Source organism: Diadema antillarum, unplaced genomic scaffold (assembly GCF_040938485.1).
Source record: "Diadema antillarum isolate AM-2024a unplaced genomic scaffold, OU_Dant_1.0 scf00000110, whole genome shotgun sequence".
Lineage (NCBI taxonomy): Eukaryota > Metazoa > Echinodermata > Echinoidea > Diadematoida > Diadematidae > Diadema > Diadema antillarum.
This window is the reverse complement of record NW_027270999.1, coordinates 682,080-707,513: the sequence shown is the minus strand read 5'-3', so window position 1 is coordinate 707,513 and position 25,434 is coordinate 682,080. Positions and strand designations below refer to the sequence as shown.

General features: G+C 36.8%; 1 protein-coding gene across 1 annotated transcript in view; it reads left to right on the top strand.

Annotated features, from left to right (window-relative positions):
• The window catches only part of LOC139719419 (uncharacterized), a 44,079-nt gene that overhangs the window by 11,194 nt on the left and 7,451 nt on the right, over positions 1 to 25,434 (top strand). The window lies entirely within an intron of this gene.

Below are 25,434 nucleotides of genomic sequence, written 5' to 3'. Positions count from 1 at the left end.
CATTACATACATATATCTATCTATTTACTTCTTTTTCTCCAGGTTTGATTTATACCCTTCATGATATTGCTGTCCTCATCTCAAAATTTTCAGAAATCAAGATTATATACTTTGTAGAAATGATTTATGATAAATGATTCATTTTGAATGGTTTAGGTGATGGTATCAGAAACATTGTAGAAAACTCAAGCATACATAATGGAATGTTGATTTAATAGAATGACACAGAAAAGGAGAGTGTAACATTACTTAGAAATGTCTCCTGATATACCATAGTACACCAAGATGTTATCAGCTTACCTGAGCTGAAGGTTCAATGGTGAGCCATCTACCTAGTTTGGGGCATGGGGCCTAAAAGTCCCAGATTAATGGAATCTTTAAAAATCTTAAAGAAGTGATTGAGTAAGTAGATTGGTGACTGCACTTTCAAGTTTGTTCATGGTAGACCAGGGGTGCTGACATGGGGGTGGGGTTAGGGGGAGGGCAAATTAGACAAAATAACCCCCAAATTAAAGAATCATTAAAAAACTTCCTCTCTTAACCAGAAGGGATAGAGTTTGGGGTCGTGCTATGAGTAAGTACATTAGTGACTGTACGGTGTTGGTTTTGTCATTTTGATGATGTGCAAATGGGCACCATCACCCACTTTAGGGCCTCCAGGAGGGTCCAGAACTCCCAAATTAGAAAACCTTCAAAATAAATCTTCTGCTCAAAACCAGAAATACACTGTCTAAATACAGTGTATATTAATGAAATTATTTTCAAGTTTATATATGGCAGATCCAGGGGTGGCCCCCTTGGATTGGGACATGCATATTGGGTGACATAGTTTTCACATTTGATCTTCTCTTTGTACATTGTAAATGTATGGTCAAATTTTCTACAGACTTGGCAGATATCATTGCCAGTGTCATATACAAATGACAAAATCAAATGCCCTCCTGGAGGGTCCCCCAGGCCACCCCCCAAGTTTGCTATGTTCTTCTTGGGTAATTGTTCAATCTATCAATGAAATGTTTTACCTTCATTACCTCTGCCAGTAGGTGAAGCCTACATTTGGCGGAGGTTATGTTTTCGGTTCAATATGTTTGTTTGTCTGTTTGTTTGTTTTGCGTACAAGAAAACGAGAAAAATGAACAAATTTTTACCAAACTTGCAGTATGTATTCATAATAAGGTAAGAAAAGAATTATTAGACTTTGGGGTCAAAGGTCAAAGGTCATAGGGTCATAAAGAACATAAAATAAGATTATAAAAAGAATAAATAAGGTTAATTTCCCATAACTCTAGAATGGATAATCAGATTTTCTGAGTGTGCAGGATATTTTCATAATAAAGTAAGAAAGAAACAGGTGAATTTGGGGTCGTTAGATCAAAGGTCATGGGATCATAAAGGACATTAGAATACTTCAATCTCCCAATAACTCAACAGTGGATAATCAAATTTTCACCAAATGTATTTTGTAGATGTCCCTATACCTCTACGTTTATGAAGGTGCTGCCTACGAAATGGTGATGTATCATTTTAGTCACATGCTGCTTGGCAGAGTTCTTCTCTCTTGGAGAACTCTTCTTCAGGATGATTTCTTTAATCAGTGAAATCTTGAGTGCAATAAAAGGAGTGCATGGATTGACAAACTGATTATAATCAGATGCTTGTGACATGTGCATGCCTTGAATGGTCAGTTGAATAGTATGTGAGATAGTTACTTGTAGATTTAAGTCAAATGTCAAGATTAATGCATGTGTGAGGTTAGTGATGAATAAGGTGACAAATGGGTGACAATGAAGCATAATCTTTGAAGATATGTCACCAAGTCTAAAACATGTACATCAGAGCATTCAAGCAGTCATTCAATACAGTGTACATGCCCTGAGACTGCACACAAGCTTTGCACTGTGCTTCGTCTATACTGTGTAAACATGTGATCAGCATGGACTTATTCCACCATTCATTTTATCTCACAACTCTGTCCCAGAGTAGGTTAAACTCCAAGCCACAAAGTTTTTCTTTCGTTTTCTATTGATGCCTCCTTTTTTCACCTCTCTCATCTCTCCCTCTTTCCCTCTTAGGCAGTGGTGCATTTACCTGTTACAAACTTACCGTATAGCTAGTCTCTACCTCCAGACATTTGTGAAACTCCATTTTTATTTTCTCACATGAAAAAAAGAATGATGATTTGTTTATAAGTTCATGATTTACCATCTTTGTTAAATATGCTGCCAGGCCACTGACAATTTTTAATTTAGTTGGTAAGTGTAGCAGCAAAGGAAAGAAGATGGGAGAGGTTTAAGATGGCATCATCATGGCAAGATCCATATTTAGGTCTGAAAACTCAAGTAGAAATACTTTGTGACATACAACATTGTGAAGAACATTCTTCAACGTGCTCAGTCCTGATATGTGGTGGATGCTGACTAATGCCTGAAAGGAAAGTGAATATCTTCTAACATATAGCTTAAGCGTACAGCCCTACAACAACGACAACGACATCGTTGGAGCCAAAGACGGATAAAAAGTGGTCACAATGATGCCTAGTGTGTGACCCCACTTCCCTGTTTACCAGTGCGCTTTTGTTTGCCTCCATGCCTTCTATTGTTGTAGAGAGACTTGTGCATTCCAAGCATAGTGAGTTGGTTGTTTGTCAGTGGCGCTCGGCCCGTGGCACAGACTATTGTCCGCACCCAGAATCTCCATCCTCTCTCCCCACTGTTTTGAAAGCCCTAGTATTGAGCTACAGGTGCATGTACTGAGAAGCTGTGATTTCTTTCTACTTTGGTGCACGGACCAAACCGACTGCAGCAATCTAAAGCCATCCATTGGTTCCTATATAGTGCAATGCATGTCTGAGTCATATTCCATGATCAGGAAGCATTACAGATTGTACACAATGCTGAAAAGTCATGACCGAGGTATTGGAAGATCTCGCGTTCACATATATACCAAAGTTACAGTCTTACTTGCACAAGGCGTGCATTTATACACAATTCATGGTTGTAGAGTTAGCCAATCTGATGTTAGACATTTTTCCTAATCTGTCAAATACATTGTTGTTTGATTTCAAGTACACTGAGATATATTTTTAACACTCGAGAAGCTTCACACAAGCTATAGCACCAAGTGTGATGCCATGTCTCCTAGAGATATGAATGTAACTTTCACTTTTAACTACTGAACTGTTCCAGCTTGCCTAAAAGGGATCTGTAAGTACCTGTTTGTTTTTACAAAAAAAAAAAGCCCTCTCTCTCTCTCTCTTTAATGATCATAGGGAACCCTGGTTTTCATGTTGCTGTTTAAAGGCACCTAAAACGGTACATTATTTGTGTGCCGTCACCGTTCTGTGAATTGAACGGATTTGTCCTGCATGAGCACCTCAACGACTGAATGAACCCTCACTGCTTCTTCTCTTTCAAAACATTGTTGCAAATCCTAGATGGGCCACTAATCCTTTGCCTCCAGTGTTCCCCAAGAACTTTTCAATCATGTCACACAATGAAAGTATACCCATAAAATTCTAGGCCTTTTTCACTTCAAGATCATCAGAAATTTTGAAGACACTGGCCCATTAATCATTACATTATCTCTGCTACTCTCTCCTCCACTGTACAAGGATGTGCAAACCAATAAAAATCGCAAAAACATTAATGAGAGAACAAATTGGTATAACTAGCTGCTGTTTGTGGGACACACATGTGGCTTGCATTCTCCAGTAAATGTAGGTTTGTTGTATTACTTTAAAGGTAGAGTTATGGGAATAGAAGCTTGACTCTCTTCAGGGGCGGATCCAGGAATTCCGCAAAGAGGGGGAGCGTTTACAAAATTAAAGGGGGGTGCACGCACCCCTCCCCCCATTTTTATGCCTCCGCCACGAAGTGGTGCCAGAGGCATTATGTTTTCGGGTTGTCCGTCCGTCCGTCCGTCCGTCCGTCCGTCCGTAATGAATTTTGTGGACAAGGTAACTATCAAAAGCTGTTGAGGTATCCCAATGAAACTTGGCATGTATGTGTATTAGGGGGTGAAGTTGTGCCTATCAACTTTTGGGTGCACGTGCTCAAGGTCAAAGGTCAAAAGGTCAAGGTCAAATACATAAAATTTCACTATTTCCACCATATCTATGCAATGCCTGAAGATATTTTCTTGAAACTTAGTGTATACATGTATTACCCAATTTAGATTCTCTGGTGAAAGTTTGGGTCATGAGGTCAAAGGTCAAAGGTCAAAAGGTTGAGTAAAAGTATTAAAACTTCTTTTTTTTCTCTGTAAATTGGAAAATTGTTCAAGGTATCTTCATGGAACATAGTATATACATATATACATGTACTGACTGGCAGTGATTATCTAGAGAATGTAGGGTTCATGGGGTCAAAGGTCAGGGGTCAAAGGTCAAGTGCAACACTTCAAAATTTTACTATTTCCCTCATGTTCATGCAATGCCAGCAGGATTAGTATTTTTTTTTTTACACTTGGTGTATGCATGTGTAACCTAATAGAAATTCTCTGGTGAGTTTTTTTTTCTTTTTCTTTTTTCATTGCCTCAAAGGTCAAAAGGTCAAAGATCAAGTGAAAGTGCTGAACTAACTTTTTTCCTCCATATCTCGGAAGTGGCCCAATTTATCGTGAAACTTACTGCATACAACGTATCTATGCATGTTCTACCTGAAAGTGATTATCTTATGAATTTTAGGGTCTAAGGCCAGATGAACATGGTAACAATTTACCTATTCAGTACAGAAATTGCAACTTTTTCCTCCATACCGGTACCATGAAAATTACTCAATGCATAAATGTATGAATGGATCAAAGTCAAGTTAAAGTCCTTAAATCCCCAAATACATGCTCTCCTATACCAAGTTCAAGGAAGGTGAACATTCAACACATTTCTGACAAACTTGTCATTTCAATATTTTGCCAGTTTTGTGAAAATGTAATCACACATTGTCCACATGTACTATCTAGACCTATTAGGAGAATCATGCATTATGGCGGAGGCATACCAGTCGCCATAGCGACATTTCTAGTTTTCTTTTTTATTTTCTTTTGTTTCAACAAAAAAAATAAAGGGGGGGGGGGCGTGCGCCGGTTGCGGTCCTCCCTGGATCTGCCACTGCTCTTGAGTGCAAGCATTAGCATCAATAAGTTTTATTAGATGTCAGTAGAAGTTACAGAAGTGATTCCAGTAGGTTTAAGATGTCTTCTCCATCTCAGAAACTTGAGTTGAAACTACATTTGACTACTAGAACTTGCAAATTGACTGCTGTAAAGTTGTGTTTTAAAGTTGAATTAAGTAATGCAATATATCTTGCAATTATTGCACTACCAGTCTATGTGACATATTTGTAACTACTGCAGACAAAGCTGAGCTAGGTGGAAAAGAAACATTTTGTGTGTTTGTGTGTGTGTGTGAGTGAGTGCTGATTGGATCCATCATTTCATGGAACTTAGAGACCTCCTAATAATGGCAATTTGTTTATAATGAATACCAGATAATTTTTACCAATAAAAAGGAGGAGATAATGGGGGGGGGGGGGGATTATTAACATGTAAAGTATCATTTCAAATTGATTTCCAGGGAAACTGTTAAAGTAAAAATTTTCGCTGTGTTGAAATTTATCTGCATTTCGCATAGCCGCAAACTAGCACAAAAATACAAGCATGCGAATATTTTTGCTTGCCAGATACTTAATTAGTTTATATCTTGATTCTGCGGAATTAAGAACATGCGAAACTCATCCTACCCAGCCGAGCATGAAAAATTACAGAAAAATATGTTACATTTACAGTATTTTTCAATTAAAACTTTATTACATTAAAAGTTATTAAAACTGTACCATCTGTCATATTTGCTAATATTTTCTTTGTAAATCTATACACAGATAGTAAAATGCTTTAGAATGGTGATATTGCTGCCAGTATATAGAGCATATACAGTAAAACATATCATACTAACAGTTGAATCAACTGCTTACCACAGAATGTGTTTGACAGTCAAATAAAATCAAAGGCTATGAAGTATTCACAAATCTCTCCTTCTGGCAGAAACAAGGTTGACTTCTTGTAACCATCTTCTGTGTCATGCCACTCGGAGGACAGAGTCACAGGAAACCTAAGCCTTCAAATCCAGCTTAATTTTGCTGTTCTCCACGGCATAATCCCAACTACCCACATGATTTGCAAGTAGATCGGCCCAAGAAATGCCCTGACACACAGCAAAGAGTCAACAAACTTTAAGAGGATGTGTTTGTACCAGGAATCGTGGCCGACTTTACGGTATGAAAGCATTCTCATTTCAGGTGTGAGTGTTTCCACTCTCAGTTGGAGCTCTGATGCATCTGCTGGAAAATCAGTCATTCGTCCACTGGCAGCTCATTTGTATGTTACACAGTTGGCATGTTGAGATTGATGGTCATCCAAGACTTAATCCTGTTGTTACCACAGGCAACTACAGTGTACAATACAGCTTTTACATATCAGTAGTATTGTGAAGTAATGGTCTTTAAAGGGTTAAATGCTCCCAGCAGTCTTGGATTCATAACTGTGTTGTTTCTTCTTTCCCAGCCAATTAAGCTACAGCTGTTGCTGTTTTGTGAGGTTATATGGATGCTCATTACTGGACTGAGGTCACAAGCCATACAATCCTGTAACCATTTCTTGATTAAATCAAACTATAGGCAGTGAAATGAGAAAATTGTCATTTAGCGAGGAATGCACTACCTAGTTGTTGTTTGTTTGTTGCTGAGTTTGTTTATTTGTTTTTGTTTTTTTGTTTTTTTACAGATAAGTAATTATGTGACTGATATCTTGCAGCAATTTGATTATCTTTGTGAAGTCTTGGGCTCATGTTAGTTCCCATTTCCCTAGCTCTTTATCCTAAGAGTCAAACAAAACAAAAATAACCTCCACTCACTTTAATTTGAATGTTTACCAGTAATTCCCTTTAAATTGTTGGCATAAAAAAAGATAATCCTGAGGTATGTTGATTATATATTTGAGAAGTTCACTGTCAATTGATCAATTTTGTTCAACCCATTTAGGATGAGTCCCAAGTATACTCGGGCACGTGTCCATGGGAAATGCGTGTTGTAGCAAAATCAGTCTGTCCTCAACGGGTTAAAAAACAACCAAACTGTCACCTATGTTCCTTTTATGACATGAATGGAATGCTTGGATAGTAACAAAGAGAAGATGTGTATTGTATTGCAAACCAGATTCCAAGTATTGAAAAGTGTTTTAGACACCTATTAATTGAATAGCTTGTTGCTACGTCAGGAGGGAAGAATCATCCATAAATTTGAATATGTAAGTAAACTGGTCTATTTCAAACTCTGCGTGTGCTCTCACATACCTTGATGTATGATGGTTGTGACCATGTTTTTGTTTCAGTCTTCCATGGTTCAATGACATTCCAATCACATCAAACAGGCAAAAATACTTACTGTACACTCTGACATGAATGTGCCCACACCTGCTTGTTACACATATTAGGCAAACAGAACTCCCACGCTTCGTCATCACCTTTGAAAAACAAGGATTGCTCATTGTGAAGAGGATAGGAAAAAGTCATGTTTTCAACCACTTTCACTCACTTGTATAACAGTTTGGGTTGGCAAGAGATAAAGTTTTGATTGTGCAGAAATCATTTCAGTGTAGCTATTTACATATACAGTTTATACTTACAGAACCCTGAGCAACTTACATGTAATTTCTGTATCTTTTAAATGATAAGCAAGGCAACCCATACAAGCAATACATGTACGATTCATCCATAATGAAGTTGGGCAAATGAACAGGAGGCATATATGCAGATGACATGTTTTTGAGGGAAAAAAAATGCATTCCAAGGTTTCTGAGAGCCTTTCTCAGAGATTGCTATTGCCCCACAATAAACCAGTTAGGTTTTGTTCAAGTGCCCAAACAAACTCCCTCAACGTTTCTCCTAATTATCCTAAGGTATTTACGAGAGTCAAGAGTGACAAAAGCAAACTAGCTTTTACCCACTACACCTTTATCTAGATCTCTATTTCTTACCATGTCTTTGATACAACTGTCTGTAAACACTTGAATTAAGAGATGTCTGTTCATTAAAAGGTATTCAGTACCAGATTTTTTTTTCCTCCGAAGATACTCTCAAACGAAAGATTTAGTTGTCGTAGCATGGGTGATGAAGTGCACATTGTTTTCTACAAGTAACAAGTGAATCTATGCAAAAAGATGATGGGCTATATTGTAAAAGTGGTTTCTTTCGCAGTGGTTTTATTTTCGCGCTTTGAGGTTGAACCGCGAATTTAACATCACTCGAAAAAATTTTGAACTCGCCCCTTGTTACAACGCTATTGCGCACATGCACACGCAAAGATTATGCGCATTGAATGTATTGATGGTCAACACACAGCGATACCACGCAAATGTAGTTACAAGCATGTATACTAGTAGGCCTAGTAAAGTATTAGAGAGACGGGATTTCAGGTAAGCCTGCGTTTTATTTTAATTTCTATTTAAAGGACAAGATCACCTTCATAGACATACTATGGGTTTAGTGAATGCTGCAATATTAGTAGAACACATCAATGAGAGTTTGAGGAAAATCGGACAATCCGTTCAAAAGTTATGAATTTTTGAGGTTTCTGCTCAGTCACAGCTGGATGAGAAGACTACTATAGCTTGTAATGTCATATGAGTACAACTATATAAAGAAAATATAAAGAAAATTCAAGATATTTTCACTTTTCTCACATAATAAAAGAACACTCGACTTCTCTCTGTCAGAAGCCAGGGGGAATAATATTACCCCTAACATAAGTCAGTAACAAGTCGAGGAAATGTGCACTTTATTCAAAAAGTCAAGTTTTGTGAAATTCTCTTTTTATTTTCCTTATATCGTTGTACGCATGTGACATCATACACTGTAGAAGTCTTCTCCTCCAGCAGTGATTGCACAGATATTTTAAAAATTCATAACTTTTGAACGGATTGTCGGATTTTCCCCGAACTTTCACTGATGTGTTCTACTAACATTGTTGCCTTCACACAATCCACATGTATATGAAGGTGGACTTGTCCTTTAATAAATAAAAGAATAATTGGATTAAGTTATAGATCTAGTTTGGATTTTCATGTGCAAAATAAAACAGTTCTTGCCGACTGTGAATTCACAAATTTTGCCGATCGCAAATTTAAACACACGCGAAAAAGTCGGCAACGATGGAAACCGCGAAAGTTTCTGTACGCGAAAAAAAACACTTTTACAGTACATTGGGGCCATTATTTATATACATTTTTTTTTTTTTGCATTCCTTAAAATAAGATTTCGATATTCAACCAAACTTTGAGAACAAATATGAAAAAAAAGAATTCTAATTAAATGGTTCTAATTACAATTGTTGCCTACTAACTTCCTTGCTACTACATTACTTGTGTCCAGAGTTTCAAAGGGTGAAACACCAAGGAAAAGAGGTAATGTAGCCATCAGTTAGCTAAACTAGACATTGGGCATTTCTCATGCAACACCTGTCATCTTTTATAAGATACAAATCTAAGTGAATAGTGTTAACTTTTTTAAGAGAAAGGTCATGAGTGCATTCAAGCTCTCTCTGAATGCATCGCACACTATCGAACCTGCACTGTATTGTACTAGAGTATAAATGCTCATATGCTCTTGCAGTGACTGCACATGACAGTACAAAGAGTACCACAACTGGTGTAGGAAGGGTTACACAGAACCTAAAGGGGGAATGCTTCAATGTAAGGGGCATGATCACAGACTATCAAGGGATTTATGACTTCAAGCTAGAAAATACTGTATCATACCTCTTGTGCAGCAAGATATACAATAAAATGTCTCAGTGTTTTTGATAAGATAGATTGGTAGATTAAAAGGGATGGGTTACTATAGCTATTGAGTGGATTCTAATAAAAAAAAAGAGGTTATGGTTACAATACATGTTGCTATCAAGTATGGTTAAAAATAGTGGCCCGACAAAGTATGTAAAACACTTTATTTTTTCACCCCCACCTTCTCAATTTTGAAAGCTAAACATATCAGAATTCTGCTTCAATGTCAAACATGGCGCAACAGCATGGGAGCAATATGATTTGATATGGAAAAGTTCACTTCCCAAGTGCTTGAATTATGAATTCATGCCTTGTTTTTCAGTGACTGGCAACCATGACAATTTGATGCTGAATCAGTTGCAATTGTTTGAGAAAAAGAAGCTACAATGTAGCGCATGAAATCAATTTAGCTTTTTAGGCTTGCTTTAATGATACAGGCTACATACATATTGTATGTGGTCTTAATAAAGGATTTTAAAAAATGATCCTTCCTAAAGAGTGCCTGTGGTTTTTTTTTTTTTTTACTCATGGCCTGATGTAACCGTATGCTTGACCTTTCCCCTCCTTTAAACAAAGGAAATTTACAACACCACAAGAGACATTCTTGTTACAGTTAGTATGTGTTTATAGTCGTACCCTCAGTAAATATGTTTAATCTGATGTAGCGCTATATATAAAAACATGGCAGACCAAATGTAAACATAGTGGTGACCTGATATTTTGCTTTACATGTACATTGATACTAAGAGAATGAAATGTGTGTCTTTATCATGCTAAGGATACTGCTCTCATCCTCAAATTATGCTTCTGTGCTTAAAAGAGAGCTCCGGATGATTTTCAGATTTTTACATTTGAACAACTGTAAATTAGTAATACTGAGGACAGAGTTTCAGAATTTATGATAATTAGGATGAAAAATAAGAATATTTTCAAAATTTATAACAAATTGCAATGAACAAGGATGATGACATGGCAGGGTCACCATGACAATGCATGAGTTGGGGCTCAAGGAAGCATCACAAAAGAAGAAGGCATGCATAGATTATATACATAGGTGAACTCGCAAGTATTGTAATGGAATTACACTGCTGCATTTCTGGAATATTATGAGCCTCCTATGTCATCCTTGTTCAGTGTAATTCGTTTAAGGTATTTCAAACTATTGTTTCTCTGCTCAAGAACCACAATAAATTCCACAAATTATGGAGCTGTTGATTTATGTACTACATGATATGAAATCATGAAAATCGTCTGGAATGCCCCTTTAACTTTTGCAAAAGAGGATACCTGGTAATGAGTCCAACCCTTGGGTATGTTTGGTCAACATATTTACATTTTTTTTATACAGTCAGCACAAGTTGCAGAATGAATCAGTGTCACTACCACATTGCTATAGCCCTTCCTGCTTTATTCAAAGCCTGTGTCTATTCCAACAAAGCTAAACTGTTTACAGTGCTTGGTTATGCTCACTGCAAATAAGCACATTACAACTGACTTTGAGGATTTGAAACAGATGAAGTTCATACTTTATATTCATCATTAAGGCCAAATCTTCAGGGTGTTTTTCTTGCATATAAATGAACTTTATAGTAGTGACAAAATGCATTCAGGTCTTGACTGCCATTAGATTTGCAATGTCGTTTTTTATCCCTTTTTTCTTACAGACGACATTTATTTCACTGGAAACAGGCAGTTTGTGCTCTGGAAACCAAGGATAATTGTGATCTTGATTTCAGTTTCATTACCATTAATCTCACTTATGTTGTTTTCTCCTCTACTTCATTAGTAATAACCTGATTTGCTAATACAGTATTTGGTAAAATCATGCTGAACATCTCCCAAAATTTGGCCAGCCTATGATTACATAAAGACACCCTGTGGTTATAGCTACCTGCTCTACTGGTGAATATTTGATCCCTGATAGCGATTTGAAACTTTTACTATCTTATGATAAGGTTTAGTTGGTAACAAAATGAGTAAATAAAATGTGGATATCCATAAGAAATAATGATGGAAAAGCAAGAAGGATCACATATCAAAAAGAGTTTTAATGTCATGTATGTCATAAAATATAGTAAGCAAGTTAATCATCTATACTTTTCAAATGTGACATTTGATAGTAGTTGAGTTGGTGACTTGAAAGAAAGAAGTCAGCTTCAGCCTACAATTGTAAGCAGCCAAGCCCTTAGTTGCTCCTCAGATCATTATCCTCTGACTTGTCAATACACCACGTGAACATGATCAATGGGTAGACTTTGTACATGTTTTTCAGCCGTACTCTTTGCTCTTCAAACACCGTAAACAATCCCAGGAATAATCCCTTTATTTACTTGTTTTTGTAGCACTGAGTCAAAAACAAGTTATTGTGGCCCCTAAATAGCCTGCTGGATTTTGAAAAACACGATCCGGGGATTGGCAGTATACTCTTTTCTTTCGGAGAGGTATCAAACTTATCTTTGGAATATTTGCTCTTGGAGTTCTTTTACCTTGCCAAAACCTTTTTAATTGATATGGGCCCATTCTTCTCTAAGTTTTGTTGCCATGTTTTTCCCATTCGCTCTTCTCACAAAATATAGCTCCACAAATTTGTGAACTTTAGTCCAGATCCTGTTGTACAGAAACCAGTTCTTAAGAAGTTCATTTAACAGTGATCGAGTGCTGGCTTTACCCAGAAGATTAACTCTTAGGTCAAATTTTGTTAGACTGGTCCTCACCTACAGTGTTCAGTATAATATAGCTTTGCTGTGCACTGAAGAAAAATTGGCTGATTGTAGTACTCATTAGTATTAAAAACATAGTTTCATCTGTGTGCTACAAATTGTATGCTTATACTTGCCATTGATTGTGGGTGGGTTGCCAAAAATTTGCAAAGAGGAAAATCTGAATGGTGAAAACTTCTCGAGACCTTTTTTAATGGTTCTGTCTAGGAACCAAAAGGGTGATGATAATCAAAGAAGAGTCTATTGTCATAGTGCCTTTTCTGCTTTCTTCAGCCAATGAACCCACAACATGTTCAGTGTGAATCAAAATTTAGAGACTTTGACTGACAAGTGCATGGGCAGGTCATACAACAAGACTTCCATGAATGACTTTATCTCACAGTATACCTCATTTAGCTGGCCTGCTATTTTGACTTACATTATATGTAAGAAATTATTCCCAGATTTGAATCCACACGTAACTATTCACAAGATCCTGAAATTTGTTGTATGTATTGTTTCCCCTTTCCTTCCTGTGAGTATCAGCAGAGATCCCCCTTTACACTTTTGTTGTTTAGTAAATGTTTGATAAATCCTGTTAGAATCTCTTGAAATTAATCTGCTATTTCCTATATATTATAACCTGTACAAGATTGATTTTAATTTGGTAGTAAGTTCTGTGGTCATGAAATGCATCCATTGATTCAAATGAAGTTCCTTTTTTTGACATATTAATCCACAAATTAAAACAGTTAAGATGTGTGTGACCTTCCAATCAACAAAGAGATAATTCAAAGTCATGTCATGGAAAAATTTGGATTTGATACTGAAGACTTCATTGCTTTGGCAGGATTCCCAGATAGTGTACATTTGTATGTTCTACAGACATGTACATGGAGATCAACATCTGTATGAGAAAACCTACATGCTGTAAGTTTGGGTCTAAACGAAATTTCTCATGACCATTAAAATACTTTGTTTTTTATCCTATTCACCTGAACATTTTGAGAAACTCGGAAGATTAGAATCATAGTACCTGTGTTACCATAAATGTTGATTTAGATTAGTTGGAAATAGTGTAACATTCTTAGATAGAGGAGAGAAGTCCTAGCCTTCTTTAAATGTCCTTGTGTAGAATGCTGTTGAAATACCCCAAGCCCATAATGTCATGCCTACATTTGATCCTGCCTGAATTGCTTATTTTTGTGTCTTTGCCATTGGAAATCACTCAGCTATTGTTTGACATATATACCAGATATTTTGAAATTGGAGTATACTGACAAACATAGTCTCAATGACTGTCTTGGCTTCACTGGGTTGAAATCAATCTAGTTCAATTACTCTAAAGTCAAGTCAGTGTTCAAGGAAACATACTACCATATTACAAACAAAGCTAAAAACTAGTTCACAATTTGGCTTTCTGCATAGCTGATGCAAAGCTGATGCATGTGAGATGTCACTTGCATTATGTCTAGCAGCCCATCACCGATATGTCCACACCTTACAGTACAAAACCAAAATATCAATACTTTACTGGTTATTTGCAGTAAATTGTAATTCATGCCAAACTCTGGCTCTTTCATAGCCTTTAAAGTGAAGGCAGTGAGAGTTGAAGTGGAAAAGTGGTTGTATCGATGCAATTTTTAAAAAAAAATGGATGTGTGTATGCATGTTCAGGACTTGCAACATACATTATGAAAGTCCATAACAATTGTGTTTAAAAATTCTTCGTAAGAGAAAGAGAGATAAAAAGAGCAGGAAGGGGGTGGGGGTGGGGGAGGTAAGTGAACGGTGAATGAACACACTTCTTTCTGGAATGCGTAGTTATATTTGTTGAATGCCAGATAATGGGATTTGATACTCGTTCATAGTTTGACAAACAGAACCAGTATATTCCAACAGCAACATATGCTTCAACATATTTCTTGCCATCTTTTTCTTTTGAAATATTTTGAAGTACATAAACAAAGCGCTCTTAACCATGGGCAAAGTACAACACGATTTGTAGTTTGCATAACTTCAGGTGTGTCTGCATACATTTTAGAGTTAGATATTGAATTATGACTATTTTTTGCAACACATGAATTTAGAGAAGCATGGTGAAAGGGAAGAGTAATTTGTTGTGTGTGTGTGTGTGTGCATGTGTTTTGTTTTGTATTTTATTCAACAGATTTTGAATTTGAGAAGTGATATCCTGTTAGTGTGTTAGGTTGCTACCAAGCAATGAATGAGTTTGGTATGCATTTTCTTTTCTTGGTCCAAGGATGATATATGATGGGACAATTAGTTGAGTAGATTTTAGTGACATTGACAAGAGGTCAAAGGTCAAAAGGTCAAGGTCAAATGCTAAAAATGTTGCTATTTCCCCCATATCTATGCAATGCCCGCAGTTATTTTCTTGAAACTTAGTGTAGACATGTACTACTGCATAAAGATTCTCCAGAGAGAGTTTCATGTCATAAGGTGAAAGGTCAAAAGGTCAAAGGTTAGGTGAAAATGTTGCAATATCACATTTCTCACAAATGGTTCAATGTATCTTCATGGAACTTGGTACATATGCATATACTGACTGGCAGGGATTATCTAGGGAATTTAGGGGTCATGGGTCAATAGTCAGGGGTCAAAGGTCAAGGTCAACTCCTCAAAATATTACTATTTCCCTCATATACTAGTATATGCAATAATTGCATTATTAGTTTTAAAATTTAATATATGTACATGTATTACTTAATGGAGGTTCTCTTGGAAGTTTCTTTCTTTTTTTTCTCCCCCCCCCCCCCCCTCTCTCTCTCTCTCTTTGTATTATCATGCATGGCTTTGATGGCTATAACTTACAACATGTCATGTCTACCTGTTATTATAAAATGATCCTTAGATTTGTTTAAAATACAACTTAAGTGACTGTTTTATCAATAGTTTCTTGATTAAGGTTTTCCGTGTTTACTCAGGAGTATCATGTACATGTATATAGTGTCACTGATGTTTAATCATAATTACAAAGAGCTATCATGTACAGCCATGAGTTGATTTCTGTGGTACTTAATTACTTGACCGTGAAGTTCATGTACTTTGCCATATTTGATTCTGCATTTTGAAAATGTTTTCCGATCAGTTAGACATTCAGTAGGTGAAACTTTATCCACTATATCTGACAGATTTTAGTTGACATTTGCTCAAACTTAAGTGTAATCCCAATAAAAGTAGAATCCTTCAGTTTATCAAATGTTTAAAGTAGATTAAAAGTGACTAAAAACTAAAGGTTTATGTGAACCTTTGTCTGCACCTAATTTTCAAGTAGTCAGGTTTGATATGATTTCTGTGGCTGCTCAGCAACAAATGCAAAATTCAGTTGTTATGATTTTGTACATTGTAGTTTGTGATATTGACCTTGGTGCATACAAGGATGTCATCTCATGTGCTGGATGCACCTCCCAGAACTGATTTCACATCATTTGATGTATTGACTAATGAATAAAGTGATAGGGCCTGTGTGGGTGGTGTTAAAATCCCATACAACTGTACATGCAGGAGGTGTACACATATTATTTGTAAGCACTGGAGGAAAAACAAACTTAGAAAGAAAGAAAAACACACATCAACCAGGCATAAGTTTTTTCTTTTTACATTTTTAAGTTTAGGACAAAGGTTTTTTTTATACCCCCGCCAAACGAAGTTTGAAGGGGGTATATAGGAATCAGCAGACGGTCGGGCGGTCGGTCGGGCGGTCGGTCGGGCGGTCGGGCGGTCGGTCCGTTGCAAATCTTGCGTCGCGAACTACTTCCTCAGTTTTCAACCGATTCCCATAAAACTTGGCACAGATGTGTGCCTTGGGTTGTAGATGTGCAAGACGTATTTTTTGACAGTACCCAAAAGTACGTTGCCATGGTAACGGCATATTATGGGCAAAAATGGGTACAAATCTTGCGTCGCAAACTCCTCCCACAGTTTTTGATCAATTTTTATGAAATTAGGTACAGATGTTCATCTGAATATGTTAATGTGCAAGACACATATTTCCGCAGTGGCAAAAAGTGCGTTGCCATGGTAACGGCATGTTATTGGTAAAATATAGGGCAAAATGCTTCATGGCAAAACTGCTTCATCAGTGTTCTTCCAATTCTCATGGAATTCATATTGAATGTTTGTCTTAGGATATAGGTCAGCATGACACATTTCTTGACAGTGACAAAAAGTATGTTGCCATGGTAACAGCTCACATATTATGAGCCAAAATGATGGAAAATTTTGTGTTGCAAACTACTTCCTCAGTTTTTGCCCAATTTCCATGAAACTTGGTACAGATGTGTGCCTTTGGTTGTAGATGTGCAAGACGCATTTTTTGACAGTACCCGAAAGTACGTTGCCATGGTAACGGCATATTAATGGCAGAAGATCAAGGAAAGATCTTGCGGATTTAACTACTTCCTCAGTTTTTTGACCAAAGCTTATGAAATGTGGCACACACCTTGATCTTGGTGGGAAGATGTGGAAGATATATTTTTCGGACGTGTCGGAAGCTGCGTTGCCATGGTAACAGCATATAAATGGCAGAAGATCAAGGAAAGATATTGCGGATTGAACTACTTCCTCTGTATTCGACTGAAGCTCATGAAATGTGGCACACACATTGGTCTTGGTGGGAAGATGTGCAAGACATATTTTTTGGAGGTGTCGGAAGCTGCGTTGCCATGGTAACGGCATATTAATGGTGGAAGATCAAGGAAAGATCTTGTGGATTGAACTACTTCCTCAGTTTTTGACAAAAGCTTATGAAATGTGGCACACACAATAGTCTTGGTGGGAAGATGTGCAAGACATATTTTTCGGACGTGTCGGAAGCTGCGTTGCCATGGTAACGGCATTTAAATGGCAGAAGATCAAGGAAAGATCATTCCTTGGGTAAGACTGTCGTCACGGGGCGGGGGTATTAATCACCTTAAGTGATATTTAGGTGATACGCTATCAGCGTATCACCTATTGTGATTGTCAAAATTTCTCCTTTTTTTTATTCTTCTTTCTTTCTGCCACATTTTGTGTCGTCAATATCTCAACAATGACATTACGGAATAACATGACATTTTCAGTCAACATGTCTCATAACAATATCTGGGCACAATAAGGTTTTCATGACAGTAACATATCTATGACGTCATCTAGGCGCCATTTTGTGATTTTCGGACCTTGTCACATGATCGATCATAACTTCATAACTAGATATCATTTCTGTATCATTTTCGGTGGACATAAAGTTCAGGTCACGCTCTATCTTACTTTTTAACGCTAGTTACCCAGGTCTTCATTACGAGCGCGTACGCGCGCGTCAAAATTTTTAAAGGCTCAAAACGACTTCCCAATGGGAAATCTCGAAGTTTCAGACAATTTTAAGCGTTTCAAACATTTTTTCGCGTGCGCGTCCGTCCGCGCAATTTCGCGCGCAGAGGGCGTAACCAACATGAAAATGCGATTTTTTTGACTGATTTGGATTTCTGATACTTTGAGTAACAATATCCATTGATATCCCATCGATTTTGACCTATAACAAAGGAATGCACTGGCGTCAAAGTTGAAATTCCGCGCGCGCGTCTTTCTGCAAATATAGTGAAAAAACATGTCTTTGTTTATTTCGCCATAGCTCTTTAAATCGTCCATTGACCCTATATTTCTATTGCATATTACAAAAGCATATGAATTGGAAATAACGTTTCAAGTACCCATATTGCCAGGAAAACTCATGACGTCATCATATCATCATCTGAAATCAAAAAAGTGGAATTAATTTTTTTGAGGTACTGTTTCTGACATTCATTTACTCGTATCTCTGTTGTTTAAGCTAAATATTATCCCAAATTCAGATATGTTGTACTTTGAACATTTGCCTTTTAAGTCCATGTCATGCTTTTGATATTTGATGACGTCATCATACCTTAAATTGTGATTAAAGGTAAAGACGCAAAATCGGACAAGTTTACGTGTATTGTCTATGGGAGGTAATTTTTTTTTAAACCATGCATTGACTTAACAACGTTTAAGCACCTTTATCTCAGCTGATTTTGCTTCATTTCCTCTGAAACTTTAGTATGTTGTAGCTGAGACAATAAGCTGCAGTAATCAGGCATTTTATTCTTTGAAATCTTCTCATCAGATTGACAATTTTGCAGTTTAAAACTGAAAATGAAAATGGAATGTGGACAAAACGATTCCTCATGTATCTTTCACATACATAAGTTTACGTTCCCCATATTTTCTCGTCGAGACGTATGGCCGAGTGGATAAAGGCGACGTCTCAGAGACGTAAGGTTGCGGGTTCGAACCCCACAAGATCACGAAACAAAATACTTAGCTATTTTACTTTTTTTTTCTTCAATTTTGTATTACATATTCGTCCATGTAGAAATCACGTTCGTATAAAAACGCACCTATACACACACAGACACACACACACAGAGGCCATATCCCTCTTTTTTATGTGTTGGAGACCACATTGCTTCGACTGCAGCAAAATTTTGCAGGTTGACTTTGTCAAACCGATCATAGTATGTAATGACGACGACTGAGGTGTTGTACTTTGAACAATTGTCTTTCAAGACGATGTCATTGTTTTGTAATTTCATGACGTCATTACACTGAAAATTGTGATTAAAGGCAAGGTATCAAAACCAGCCGATTATAGGCTTTATGTCTGCGGGACGTATTTTTCCCAAGTTGCCAGAAATGGCATAGCGACCTCAGTCGTTACAAGGCCGCTTTTCCGTCTAGCAATGCAATAAATGTTCACGCGGCCACGTTAGTTGAGTGGGCATTGACTTTCCCCCTGTTATATCTATACATTGTTTTTTTTTTTTGTCTTACCATTTCCGTGGATGACCCGTGGCCGAGTGGTTACAGAAACGGTTTCGCATGCACGCTCAATATAACTTCAAGGTGCCTATATCACATTCTTTTCTTTGTCGATCACAGATGACTGTCATCTGATGACCACTTGTAAGCGTATCACCTAACTCGTCCTCAATGTGACGAGTTTTCATGTCTCGTTTTTTTTCATATTGCAACTACTGTATATCTTGTCATGTTTAAGTGTACTCTCCTCTTTGAACCAATGTAGAGCAGGTACAGTATATAAGAGAGTAGCAGACATGATTATATTATATCATTTCACCTTTCTCTAATATCTGGATTAATTACAAACTATACAAGTTATTTCAGGAGAAATACAGTTGTGTATAAGTATATATTCATCTTTAATTCATGATTTTCTCACTAAGTGAATATCTGGAGTTGTTCTTCCGTTGGCATCAGATGTACTGTACACGCCACTTCCATGTTTAGGTAAAGGACTTGTTCCCTGCTGCAGACAAAGAAAACATTCAACCCGAGGAGGAAACAAAGCTGATGTCTGTATCAGTTCTATACATATGCATGCATTCAGGCCCATCATAAATTCCTTGTGAATGAATTGATTGTTTGCCAGCATGGTGGGTGACTCTATAGGGGGTCGGAGATGACATCCTGCAAAGCTTCTTGGTAAAGAATAACTATCTAGTCATGTGATCTGCTGGCATGTGTTGAGTTCAATTTGAACCATTAAAAAATTTCTTCCCTCGTGGCTGGTTGTCTCTACTCACAGCTTTCCAAGCATTTCTTCTAATCATGCAAAACAAAACAAATGTACATGTACTGTCTATGAACCACATAAGTTGTGAGGTAGTGAAATGTATTTATTTCATGATTTTGAACGGCAAATTGTATACCAATTTTTGGATGTGCACATGTTCATTGTACATTCCCAAAGAAAGATTTTATTTTTTTTCATTGCTTAAATGTATGTTTCACAGATTTTTTTTTGAACCCAGTACTGTTTGTGCATGTTAGATGAAGGTTGTAACATCAGTGTGCTTAGAGACAAATTTTACTTTAAGAAGTCATGTTACTAAATTTTCACTTGTCAGCTGAAGCCTAATATACCAACTGTTTTATGTCAGTTGTGTTCAGATTCTTTCAATTTTCCTTTGAAATATCTAGTATAAAACAAGATTTTGTGTAACCTGTTACCTATATTTTCAGCATTTGTTATCCAATTTGACTGCATTATCAGAGCTGCAAAGTCTTTCTAATTCTGCAGGAGGTGCCAGGAAAAGTTTGATAAAAAATGTCTTCAAGTCCTGACAATAGAGTATAAAAGCAGCCTTGTTTTGCAGAAATTATGCATGAACATTAGCCTGTTGAAATGCATGCATGGTGCAGGTGTATCAAATTTCGATATAGTGGGCAGCTATGACTGCATTATAAGTTTTACGCTTTAATGCATGTGTTTGAAAAGGCTATCTAATCGTGAAGGTATGCAAGTGCTGTTATATATTACACAGGTCTGTAGTTTGTGGATTTCTTAAAAAGGAAATTGCCTTTAAGCTTGATGCAGAAACTTTGTTTACAAAAATATGATGTTTATGACCTAATTCATCTCAGCAGAAGAATACAGTGTATGCAAAGAAATCTCTTCCCATTGATGATGGAATAAGACACATTCAGAGAATCATGTTTACTTTCATATTTCTGCTTGGTACAATAAACTGGGAAGCAAGTATGCTTTTATACAATACTTCTGCCACAAGGGTGCCAAAAGCATTGTTATTTCTAACATTCCAATGTTCCCTTGCAATAAGACTGAAAAAGAACTAGCCTTTAAAGTAATGTGCTGGAAAATCTTTGTAAGATGTGGATGCATTTTTGTCTTTTAACCACCAAATTATGGACAGTCGCCCTTTTTTTTCAGAAATCATCTGAACATCTATACAATAACCCAGAAGATTTAACCATACTTAACTTGCTTGCGTTGTTGCTGTTTTTTACATTCACTTATGCATGTAATGTATTGGACTTTGATATATATCCAGTTACCCAGTAATTTTATTCAAATTCTAGCTGTAACATATAGGGCTTGTAAATATAGATGAATCTGACTTCAGGGCACTGTAAAATATGACAGCCATAACGGGGGGGGGGGGGGGGGGGGGGGGGGGGAATTCCAAAGAAGAACAAAAGTATACTTTCAATGAGTTGCATGTATGCAATGGGCCACGTGTGTTGCTACATATGTGTATGTCATTGCATAAATTATCTTTTGTTAGGCATACAGTTGTACTTGAATCCCCCAGTTAGAAAGTACCATTAAAAAAAAGTTCCCAAACTGAATTGGTCTATGGGAACGTATTGATGTAACACAGAGCTGCCCAACCCCAAGTGCCCTTCTGTAACAGTTATTCCATGTCATGTTGGTCATTGCTAAAATTGCTTTGTTCTTTGTTGGCAAGTACAGTTTTTGTCTTGGAAGGCTAACACCAGCCGGAGGCAGCTGGTCCATTCATGTTGTTTACCCCAGAGCTAAATCTCTCGGCTTTGCAGCCATTATGTTTATCGCATTTTAAAGACAACAACTTCTTTTCTTTCTTTTTTTTTTCTATTCTGCCTGGTATTCTTCCAGCCAAATTTTCTACTTTGATGGTCGTGAGGTATGCGTAATATTTCTTTTGATAACATATAGTACATTTGGCACACAAAAATAGCATATATATGTAATTGACAACAATTTCAAAACAGGTATTGGCTCAATGTCAACAGAATAAACACTCAGGAATGTCTGGCTTGTTTATGGAAGGAGTGAATCCATTGCTTGTTGCCAGAAGTTTGTTCCTGTTCAAAATTAAAAATGATGTCACAACAGCGACAAAAAATGAGAATAAATAAATAGAGTAAGAAAGATCGTCTTTGTCTGTTGTGCATCCCAAAATACCACTGTAAGAATTGTGTTGATGCTCTGTTTTATCAGTTAATTATCAGAGACTACTAGCATGCTTTTTTTTCTAATCTTTTTCTTTTAATACCATGTTTACAACATGTAGATTCCTTTGGGGTGTTTCTTATTTCATTAGTTTCCATCTTAACAAAACGGAGATCAGAAGTCTTATTGTCTCTGTAAGTAAGTCCATTACTTCGGACATAATTAAGACAAGTCAAGAGAAAACTATCAAACAGATTTACCATCTAAGACTATGAATTTGAATAGTAGCTTTAAAAAAAAATTGCATGTTAAAAATAAATATCCATGAAGTAGCACACTGTGTACTTTAAATAGCGGTATGCAAGTGAGTATAGCCAAGTGGTGCTGTTTTTATTTTATCTATTGACTGCGAAGGGAAATATATGAGGTATAGTACAACTCTCTAAGGGTGATTTAGATTGACCTAGAAAGCCTAAAATAGCATTAAATGAAAAATAGAAACCTAAGCTGAATATTTGATTTGCAGAAATGCCTGTGAAGATCTGTGCATGTGTGATGGTATTTATACAGGAATGGTAAAGGAATGTAATATTTATGTTTGTATGTTTTTTAGAAGGATGTGAGAGAGATGAGAGTCCTGTCTGTCATTGGAACAATTTTCTTTTTATCATTATTATTTATAATTCTTTTGAGGGAAAGGGATGATACTATTATATTTTTTCCTGGGCCAGTGACCCTGAGCTTCCCGTCAAGGAGTATTCATTCCATCCTCTAAAATACCTCAAGGTGAGGAACTGCCTATTTGCAATGTGTTATTGGAACTGGGATATCTAACAAATGGTACAATGTTTGCAATAGTAAATATGTACAGTAAGATAGATTTAAATAGCTCTATATGGTCACTTGACATTCCTGTCTGTTTCAAATAACAAACTTTTTTTTTGGTGGGGGTGGGGGGGGGGAGGGAAATTTGGTTATCATACAAAATTTATAGAGTATGGCGAGTACTTGCCATGTTATTGCAGAGGACTTTAAAAAAAAGTATATTTGTTCACTTTTCTTCCACTTCTTGCCCTCTGTCCCACAGATTCAATGATTGCATACCTGTGTGATTTTCCCCATGAGAATGAACAGTTTAAAAAAGTACTATCTCGCTGATCAGAACTGCACGTGCTTAAGAATACTTTGTCCCCTATTACTGCTATTTCCAGCATCTCAAATCATAGTATTTTTCCCCATTGATAGGTGTAACTTCAACACATTCAGAATGAAGAGATGTGTTTATTTTTTCAAGTGTTATGGATTGATGCCTGCCATTTGTCTGCGAGGGAGGACTGGTGTAAACAACCATGCTTGGATGCCGTTGACTGAGCCTGGGGTGTTGATGTAAACTTCACCATAATTTTGATAGAGCAGAATTGTTTACTGCCGGCAACGTTAAATGAGGAAAATATGTGGCGGATTTGTCAATGTCAGCTCTTTCCCACAATTTGTTCGTTCACATACGCGATGAATGATGACATTATTTGCTGCGTGGCAGTGGAAAAATGCTGTTATTATCATGAAATACCTCAAGGTTATGGAAGAGGTGTTTGATGCTTTGAGAGTTTGGATTAGGTGTGCGCAAGTTCATGGACAAAGATAGTGCATTTATGGCACAAAGAAATAATTTGTTTCCATTATCAAGATTCAACAGAGATACTATTGCACTTCAGCGCTAGTAGACAGTGATGGGTAGTGCGATTTATCAGATATTTTTTGATGGACCATTGCTTATACCGTGCTGAAACCTCTGCCTGCCTAATTTATATGAATGGATAATCAATGTTAGTAGTGGGCAGGTGTATTGTTACAGCTGCAATGGCTGTATGTTCTTTATATTTACATGTATATGTTCCTGCACACACACACACACACACACACACACACACACACACACACAAAACAAACAGGACAAATAGTGATTCTCAATGTTCTTCGCTATCGAAAAATAACCATTCATGATTTTTTTTTTCTTATATAGTGTTTCCTTCAATGTAAAATTGCAGTAATAGGTCACAATTTTGAAAAGTTTCGGTATCATTCTTTAGGCTGCTGAAGCTGTGTTCCATGGGTATAATAACAAACAACAACAACAACAACAACAACAACAACAACAAAAGATAGGTGCATGGGGAAATAAAGTCCTGGCTGATTACAGTGCCATTTTCTGTCAAAGTTTATGTATGTAAGTACAGTGTCTGACTCAAGGCTTTGCCACATCTATTCACACTGTTTAATCCTCTCATTCACTTCAAGTGAAATACCAGGATGTCAAGGTTCATAATATGCAATGTACTATTGTGTATGTGCATGTGTGTGTGTGTGTGTGTGTGTGTGTGTCTACATGTCTTGCTCATATACATTGTATCTATGCACAGATCAAAACAGGAGATTACTACTTAGTGTCATCAGTAGATTGAAAAGACTGAATACAGTTCTTTCAATAGAGAGAGTGATCTTGCTTTAGAAGTGAGAAAACACTAACTTTCTGCACATGGTGGTGTACTGTACATAAGGTATGGTCAAATATAAGTATACACCGTGTACATGTCTCAAACCTCAAAGCATATGAACAGTTCAGTCTTCTCGTACATTACTATATGTATCAGTGAACTCAGTCATATAAAATAGTACCCACTGGCCACTGACCACAGCAGGTGCAATGTATATGCCCGCTGCATATAGCTTGGTCAGAGTTATAATCCACTAAATGCACATAAATCATTGACCATATAATTCTTTCATCCTACTTTACAGTTTACAAAATCTCATCTCTTTTTGTTCTTCTTATGAAAGCTTAATGGTTATTTTAGCATGGTATGGCTAACAGGTATGATAAGCAGTATTGCCAAATGTTTCTTAACCTGAGAATGAATCTGCTTTGATGACCTATTCTGAAATGTCTCAAAACCATTCATAGCATTTCCTGGTATTGTACATCAAAGCAAATTCTATTCACCACATAATCAATATACCCAGATAAGCTGCAAAATATTTCTTTCATGAGCCAACAACATGAACAACAAAGATGAACATATCAAATGCTTAAATTGTAGATTTGCAGGTCGCAGTCATGAATACTATTGACAT